Raw genomic sequence first — 8,811 nt, forward strand, 5'->3', positions numbered from 1 at the left:
GAAAGGAATGAAGCTCCTGCTATGGGTATGTATACATTCAGCTTTAAAACAATAATCTATACTATGGCCAAATTTCAAGAGATGAGAGCCCTCTTATTCATAACATTTCTCAAGAAATCTCCCTAAGATATACTAGATATAAAATTTAAAAAGAGACTACAGCCGTTGTGACAACATCACAAGTGCTTCTGAAGCTTTTCTCATTGCTGATCATCTCTGCTTCTTGAATTTCTCCTATCTCTTGGTTTCTATGTAACCATACCATGTGGCTGAATTTCTTTCCTTTATCTCCTCTACTGTCTCATCACTGAATTCTCTGCTAGGTTTTATCTCCTGGCTATGAGTGTAGCCAAAAGTATTTGCCATTTACTATTCTTTCAAATTACCAACTTCTTTGAAAATGTATGACTTCAATCACTACCTTCAAACAAAATAATTTCAAACATTCTGATTGAGACCTTTCCTAAAACTTCAGTGAAATGTTATTATCTTGGATATTCTGCCTCTGATGCAAATAAGTTTAACAGGTCTAAAAACAATATAAACATACACACATTCTCATGCACACATAAAGACATAAATGCACACCTTTTAAAAAAAAATCACATTACTTATCTTTTTTCCCTATCTAAAAACATTTACCTTTCTTAATTGCCTAAGTCAATGGGGTCCATCATTATTCCTTACCTATCCATTACACTCTAGCTTTTCTCAGTTACAAATCTTATTCCGTCTTCTTTCATAATCTTTCCCATTTGTCATTTCTTTTTCACCATCTGCCAAGACCAACCTAATTTAGGCACTGATCACCTCAATACTTATAACTGCCTTCCTGCTTCTGGCCTCTTTCTTCCCTCCAAATCATCCTGAACATTACTCGTGGATGAATCTAAAACACTTTAAATTTGTCACTTTTCCTCAAAAGCGTTTTAAAGGGTGACTAATAACGCCAAATATTTTAGCTATTTAAGAATCTAAAAATTCAGTTACACTGTGCTTTCCAATCTATCTTCTACAATATTTAAATATATAAAAAAACAAACCTCTACTCAGATTTGGCCTTCAAGCTCTAGAAAGAACAGCAAGCAATCTGGTTTCTACTCTGATCATGCTGAAGTTATTTTTGTAGTTTCCCAAATGCAAAGAAAATATTTAAGCTCTTCATTTTACTTGACTTCATCATGCCATACACAACTGGATCTTACCTTTTACCATACCCTACTAGCCACCCCTTACAGACTTTAAGCTCAAGCCAAGACGACGACTAAGCTTTAACACACTTTATTTCAGAATTTGTGCTTCTATGTATGCTATTCTTTGCTTTTAGAAAGTCCTTTCCCAAACTCTGCTTTGCACTGTCTATAACTCAGATGAAACATCATCTCTTCTGTGGAATTTTCCCCCACTCCCACAAACATCTTTGCTCCCAATGCACTTGTATATAGTTTCCTAATAGAATTCATAACACTGTATTGTAATTATTCATTTATATGTCTTGATATCCTGAGAATCTAACGTGCTCAGAGGCACACAGTGGACAATTAAGAATGGGTTTTAAAAGATATTCTGGTGTGGCCATATTATTCTAGCTACTGTCACTCAAGTATACTATCTGAAGAGGCAGTGTATGTGTCATGGATAGGAGCTCAGATTCTGAAGCCAGGCTGTCTAGGTATACATTTTGGATCTATCACTTATTAGCCGTGTGGCACCGGGCAAGTTGAATTAACCCTCTGTGCCTCGGCTTCCTTTTTTATAAAAGGAGGATAATAAGATCTACTTCATAGGGCTATAAGGATTAAATGAATTATTAAAAGCAAAGTGCTCAAAACAACAACACAAGATAAGCATTACACGTGTATTGGTTATTAGAATTCATATATACCATGGTTATTTCTGACCCTTTCTGCATAGACCTCTATTTGGAATGGGCTCCCTTCATTTTTCCCTTTTTCCAAATCCTACCTGGTTTCAAGGCTGACCTCTAGTAAATTCTTTGATCATTCCAACCCTTAAATGACTACTCCCTAATTTAAATATCTATAGCATCTTCTGTATCACTCTGCATTTAATTAAAACTGCCTTCATCCTTATAATTTTTCACAAAACAATTGTCAACCCAATTTCTGAAAACTCTCTGAAGGTCCTGACAACATCTCATGCATCTTTCTGAGTTTCTACAGCAAGTACTAACTGCTTAGTATTCATTATGTAAAATAATAAAGCTCAGTAGAAACTTCAACTCTAATCAAAATGCCTTTGCAATCAAAGATATGGAGAAGACTGTGTGAACATTCCATGCTTCTCTAGGAGCCAAGCTGCAAATGTATTAGCGCCAGGGAATTCTGACTCCCATTAAAATAAATTGCTAGCTTCTGGGGGAAAAAATTCTCCCTGCAGAGGAGTTATGAGGAGTCCTTAAATTTCTAAACCAAATTGTAGCAGTGGATCCTCTATGAAAAATGTATCAGCATGATGAAATGATGGATTGGGAGTACAGGATTTGGATTTACATAGATCTAGGTTTCACAGGGACTCTGAGCTTGTTTCCTTCTCTATAAAGTGGGTACTGTACAGGTATATGACAATCAACATCCACCCTAACGTTTAATTGAAGTGCAAATTCCCTTGGAAAAATACTAAATAAATTGAAAACAGAGCGATCATAAGTGACTATACACTTTTTTTTATTACATAAGAAAACATATTAAGTAAGCTGTGTATTTACAATACTCTAAATTACCTCTGAGAAAATTAAACATGTATAGTATTGTCAATAATACAGAATTGGGATGAGGGAAAAATTCTGCTACAAAACTTATCCTCCTTTTCTGACACTTTCTCCATCCCGTAACTTTTTCCTTCCACCTGTGATTAAAAACAAGTGTTCAAAATTACCCTCAAAGAGAAACAGCTGTAAAGCACAATTTACCTTAATACCAAGTGGTCCTATAAATGCAGAATTCCAGTTTATAGTTCAAAAATACTTCCAAATAGGAATTAACATGAATTTAAGAAATTAGGATAATGGCGAACGGCTCATATGATGATCTGAGTCAGTAATTTCAAATTAAGAGTTGTTCCAACTTGAATCTGGCAGTCACACAGTCTAAAGAGTTTGTTTACAGCACTGACTAAACCAAACACTCTAATCTTTCAGAATATTCATCCTAGCATTCTAACAATTAATTATTTTAACGCAGTATAATCACTTAAACGCCCAATACTACACAAATCAAACCGAAATGGGTTTCCTTCTGAAGAAAAAAGGGAAAGAATAAAAGTGGCAAGCCTCACTTTTAAGCTGTGGTATTTTTTCAGTTTGGAAAATAAACTGAAAAACAGAACCCTGTTGCTTGGAAAAACCTCTAAGCTTGGGGGAGGGGGTGAAATTTTCAAGACAACTCGGCGCCTTTAGGATACAGTGGTTTGTGGGATCATGCGGCCCGGAACGTGTAACGACCAGAAGAAAAGGGACGTCAGTCAGGGCTTTTTAAAGTATGGTGTGAACTTTCAGCAATGCTGAAACGTTACAATTTAAAGACGAAAAGATGGCTTTAGGGAAGGAAAACTGACCTCCGGGCAGAAAACGAAGGGCCAAGTGAGAGGCTAGTGGAATTTAAAGGGAGATGGAAAGGGGGCCGGGGAAAAGAGGGGATTTGGTAACTAAAAAGGGGTACGGATTTGGTAACTAAAAAGGGGTACGACTCAGAATCGCGTTTGGGGGCGGGAGCTTAAGAAAGGTTTGTGCCTGTGTGTGTGTGTGTGTGTGTGCGCGCGCGCGTGTGTGTGTGTGGTGTGGGAGGTGAGGTTTGTACTTAGGGTGGAGAAATCTAGGTGACAACGTTGTGGATATCAAATTCGGAGGTACGGGAACGGGGAGAGGAAGGAATGTGGGGATTTCCAGGCTAGGGTAACAAGTTTGGGGCGCGCGCCGCCGCCGGGGGGTGCCCCTCTCCCGTGGAAAGGTGGCCCCCTCGAGGGCTAGGTCCCCTGGCCCGTCTGCCCCGACCCAGCCCTTACCCTTCCGCTACACGGCCCTTCAACTCGGCCACCGGCCCTCCTTACCTCAGGCCGAGGCGCCTCGCTCCTCCGCGTCTCACAGCGCACGTCCCTCTCGTCCCTGGGCCGGGCCGGGCCGGGCCGGGCCAGTTGGCTACCAGCCGCGGCACGGCCCCCAGCGCAGCTGCGCCCGGGCGTCCCCCTAGCTACTCCGCGGCCTGTCGGTGCCTCGTCCCGGGTCCGGCTGGCTCCCGGCTCTTCCCAGCAGACGCTGCACGCTGCCCTCCTCCCGCAGGCGATGCGCCCCCTGACTCCGCCCCGCGGCGCCCCGTCACGCCCCGCCCCTCGGACTTGGGATCCTTACGCTGATTGGTCCCCGAGAGACCCAGCGCGCCCCGTCATTGGATCAGCGGCCGCCCGAAAACGAGTGGGCGGCACTCCGAGCGGCTGCGATTCCCGTAACGCGGTTCCCGGCGTCCCGGATTCCGGTGGCTGCGCCCGCGTCGCCTCTCCCAGACGAGATCGAAGGGTTCCCCCCACCTCCCCACTGCGGGCGGAAGGAGTGGAATGTTCCATTCTTCCGTGGAATAACGGGGTCGTGAACTGAAGCCCGGGTGCTGCCAGCGCCTGTCGCCGTCTATTGTTGCCGCGGCCCTTTCGGCCTCCCTTCAAGGCCTTCCCCGAGGGACCGCTGGGCGTCCTTGGGGACCAGGGAGGCGTGGGAGCTCCTCGCGAAAAGTGCAGGGCTCGGTGGCCATGACTCCACACGAGATGACCGCAGATTGTGGCGGCGCCGGCTTCGGTCCAAGTCTTATGTAAACGAACCTTGCCACGATATATGTTTTTAAATTAGTAAATGAGTTTTGAGTGATCAGTGAACCCCAGAATTGATGACACGCCAAGAAACTAGTTTTTCTTGCGGTTTGTACCTCCCAATCTGTGATAAAAATACCGAGTAAAAACCAATTTCAGTACAAACACCCTCTTCCCCACCCCTAGACTGGAAAATGGACCTTCAGGCTCAGTTTGATCTATTTTTTTTTCCCCAAAGCAAGATGAGATGCTTAAAAGATAAGGGGTGTGTGTGTGTGTGTGTGTGTGTGTGTGTGTGTGTAAAGAAACACACCCAAAGCCAGACCCTTTTGTGGAAGAGATGCAGGCAATAATGGCTTAATGTACTTAAACAAATAATACCCATAAATTAACAATTAAAAGGTTCTTCATTATATTGGGGATTTAAAGTAAAACACAGACCAAACTATGATCTCTTAGTTGATGGGATAATTTTTAAAAGACAGAAAAGTGGGCCTGCTATGTGTCTGCTGCTAAAGGAGTCACAGGCAAGCTTGGGGATGGTGCTGTAAGAGAGACAAAGCTCCGTTGTGTTCAGCTCTTGCTGCTCCCTGCTCCCTGTCATCCTGTATCTAACCTGCAGAGTGTGACTGCACTGTATTCTAGCTGTGCCATTTACGGGGGTGTTAATTTTATATGAGTTTGTTTTAAAATATTGTTAGATTAAAATTTTTATTTAGAGCTAGCAAACATTTATTTAGGGGCAACTTAGTGGTTAAGTGTAGCTTCTGGTTCCAAATTGCTTCTGTTTGAATCCTGCTGCTGCCACTTCCCATGTATGTGACCTTACACAGGTCTTCTCAGTTTCTTCATCAACCAAATGAGAATAATGGTACCAACTTAACAAGAGTGCTGCAAGGGTTAAATGAGTTAAATACATTAAGTTCTTAGCACATAATAGGTGCCCAGTAAATGCCAACAGCTATCATTAGTGAGTGTCTCCTACGTCAATGCTTTCCCATCCTTTTTGTATTAGAGTATACTGAAAATGATGATACTTCTCTGACATAGAGAGTAGATAGAAGAGATCAATATCTCGCAGCACACTAGCCTGCCTTATACACTTCAGGAAAGCTAAAGACTGAGTTCTTTTGTGGATATCTTTTTATTGGCTAAGCCCAGCCCTAACTGCTAAGAAACTCACATTTTGTGGGGTTGGTTAAAATCCTAGGCTAAAAGAATGAATCAATATTGGAGAAAGATTTTTCAGAACAGTAAGAGCCGTTCTCCCTTTGGCTGGAATTACAGGGCTTTGCAGATACCTCTGTAGGGTACAAATCCTGAAACAACTACTTTCAGGATAAGAGTTTATAATTAGAAAGCCCTGTCAAAATGCGAAGATAAGGAGGGGAAAGTGACTATTAATTGAGAACTTTCCATTTGTGCTTTGTGACTGCTTGGGATTTTTAAATATGTCAGAAGCAGAGGGTGGGGAGCCTGTACAGTGAGGGGGCAACATGAAGACACTGAGGTTATTTGAGAGTAAATGAACAAAGCTAGGGAAAATGCTACAGAACAAAGGTGATAACTGTCAAAGACAAGCTTTGCCTGCCTTGTTATTTGCATAAATCTGGCCCTGCCTGGGATAGCCCTGCCCAACTGTGTTTCTGAAACTCTGTCAGCCTTGGAACTATCCCCATGTCCTGCATCAGCCTAACAATTTCACCATTCATAATAATGACTCAGTTAGCACGCTGACCTCACAATTTCTCATCCCTCTTTTTCAGTCATCTTCAACTTTACTCTATATCAGGAACACACAGATGTAGCCACACGTTGAAGCCAATCATCAGATGAAATTACTCCACCTGCAAAATTTTGGATTGTGAGTTTCCTTCTCTACCCACAGCCACGTACTCTTCCACCTCTCCCACTCCCACTGAATCTGTAGTTTGTTCTCAGAGTGACCTCCAGTCTTTGTTCTCATAGTTTATCAGTTATTTCCTACCTTCTCTTATCTGCCTAAACCCTTTTGTCAACCATTTTAGCTGCACTATCCCTAGTAACTTAATTCCTTTGACCTTCAGCCATATTTACTTCGTCAGTACTAATTCCCCTTTCCTTGAACTAGCAGCCCCATCCCAACATTTATTCTCAGTGCAGAACCTAGATTCATTATTCCCTAGAAAAACCAAGACCATCATTTGTGAGTATCCTTTTCCTCTTTTCCCACTGCCTAAGAGGAAGAATGACCTTATTCTTTTAAAAGGTTTCCTCTTTCTAAGGTCTTGGTCCTACTTTTACCAGGTTCAGTCCTCTCGTTTTTTATTTTTCATTATTAGCATAAAGGACCTTAGAAAATTAAAAGAAATTAATCATTAACTCAAAGAGTTGGGGACAGCTTATCTGCATGTGTTGAAATCTTTGTAGCTGAATAGCATCTAGTTCACTGAACAAAATGCAAAGTAATTAATTCAATATAAGTTTCAAAAGGAAACAGTTTAGTCTACATTGCAATCCACTTAGTAAAATGAGTTTGGGATGAAATATGAACTTAAATCAAGTTGTAACTAAATTTCCAAGCTAGAAAACAGGAAAAACTCATTTCATAGCAACAAAACTAAACAACATTATATCTTCATTTCAAAAGTATTACTGAAGGATAATATATATTCAGAAAAATGAGCATACTCTAAGAGAACAATTTAAATATCTTTCACAAATGGAACACAGCCATGAAACTTGCATCTAGATCAAGAACCAGAATGTGACCAGCACCCTAAAAGGCCCCTCCCACCTACTAGTTATTGGAAGGACGCTTAACACTTAATTCATGACCACTAGTCAGACTTTTAATACCATAGTTTTATGCCTATCATTTTAACATTGAGATGTTAGCAGAAATGTCTTAATGTGATTGCTTATTTTATTTCATCTTAATGAATAACTATAGTACAGCAAGAGAGTTTGAAATGACATAAGTACTACTCTGTGTAAAGGTTAAACAATGTAAATTGAAGCGGAGGGAGACTAGCTTCTCATTACTCCGGGAAATCCTGTCAAATGATCCTGGGCTGGTCAATGATCTTGTATTACCTCTTTCACAGGGAGCCTGGCTTCAGAGAAGGCCAGGCCAATGCAGAAGTGAGCAGCAGTTAGGTGTGTCCTGCTCTTGGACACTTACATAGGATAAGGAAGTCAGGTGTTGGGACCACAGCTTTGGAATGGCCCAGACTAGCTTCAGAACACCATCCTGAGGAGTTTGAGCATACGCTGCTTTTGTTTACTCTGACACAACTTGGCAGAAACAAGGGCTTTCGTTTGCTGACTCTCGTTTGAAAAAGTCCTCCTCAGTTACAAAATGTATTCCTTGGCTCCAAGTCTGACACATACTAAAACCAGATAGGTGAGAGAGTACCAATATGAGTTTTTTTAAAAAAATATTTATTTTGTGGGCTTGTATGGCCAAGAATTCCCAGCCCCTTGCCTAGGATTTGGATAAAGATACAGTATTAATTGTGTTAAATGATGGCTTAGGCAAATGTGTGTCTGTCTCCTCAAGGGAAGTTGGCAGTGCCTACTGAAAAGAAAAAAAATTAAATGACTAGACTTTCTGAAATAGCTGGAGTTTTCTGAAAATTGTCCTTTCTGATTTTTCTTTAGAATTTTAGGCGTTGATCATTTTCCATGGTCAACAAATAAGGAGTGGAATTTACCATCAGAGTCAAATGAAACTAGAAAGAAAGCTAATCTAGCTCATATTTCAGTGTATGAGCATCATTATGTTGCTGTAAGCAGGCATGATAGATAGACGCCTAATGTGAACTCTGTGACCTCTGACTTCCCAGTGTTCTTCATGTGATTTCTTCCCCATAAGTGTGAAGGGATGTGTGTGACTATGTTACATAAGGTTATAGTCCTATCTTGCTAGTGTCTCTCCATTGTGGCTTTGAAAAATCACTTTTCACATGTTGTAGCCTCTGTGTTACATGAGATTTTAATGCTTGTCTTGTGAGG

General features: G+C 41.3%; 1 protein-coding gene across 1 annotated transcript in view; it reads right to left on the reverse strand.

Annotated features, from left to right (window-relative positions):
- IL6ST (interleukin 6 signal transducer) overlaps positions 1–4,277 on the reverse strand; it is a 50,864-nt gene extending 46,587 nt beyond the window's left edge. The window contains exon 1 of the mRNA XM_032472392.1: positions 4,069–4,277. The gene's annotated coding sequence lies outside the window, so the exon portion shown is untranslated. The remainder of the gene's footprint in view (positions 1–4,068) is intronic.
- Between the last annotated feature and the right edge of the window lie 4,534 nt (positions 4,278–8,811).

This window comes from Camelus ferus, chromosome 3 (assembly GCF_009834535.1).
Source record: "Camelus ferus isolate YT-003-E chromosome 3, BCGSAC_Cfer_1.0, whole genome shotgun sequence".
In the NCBI taxonomy this organism is placed as follows: Eukaryota; Metazoa; Chordata; class Mammalia; order Artiodactyla; family Camelidae; genus Camelus; species Camelus ferus.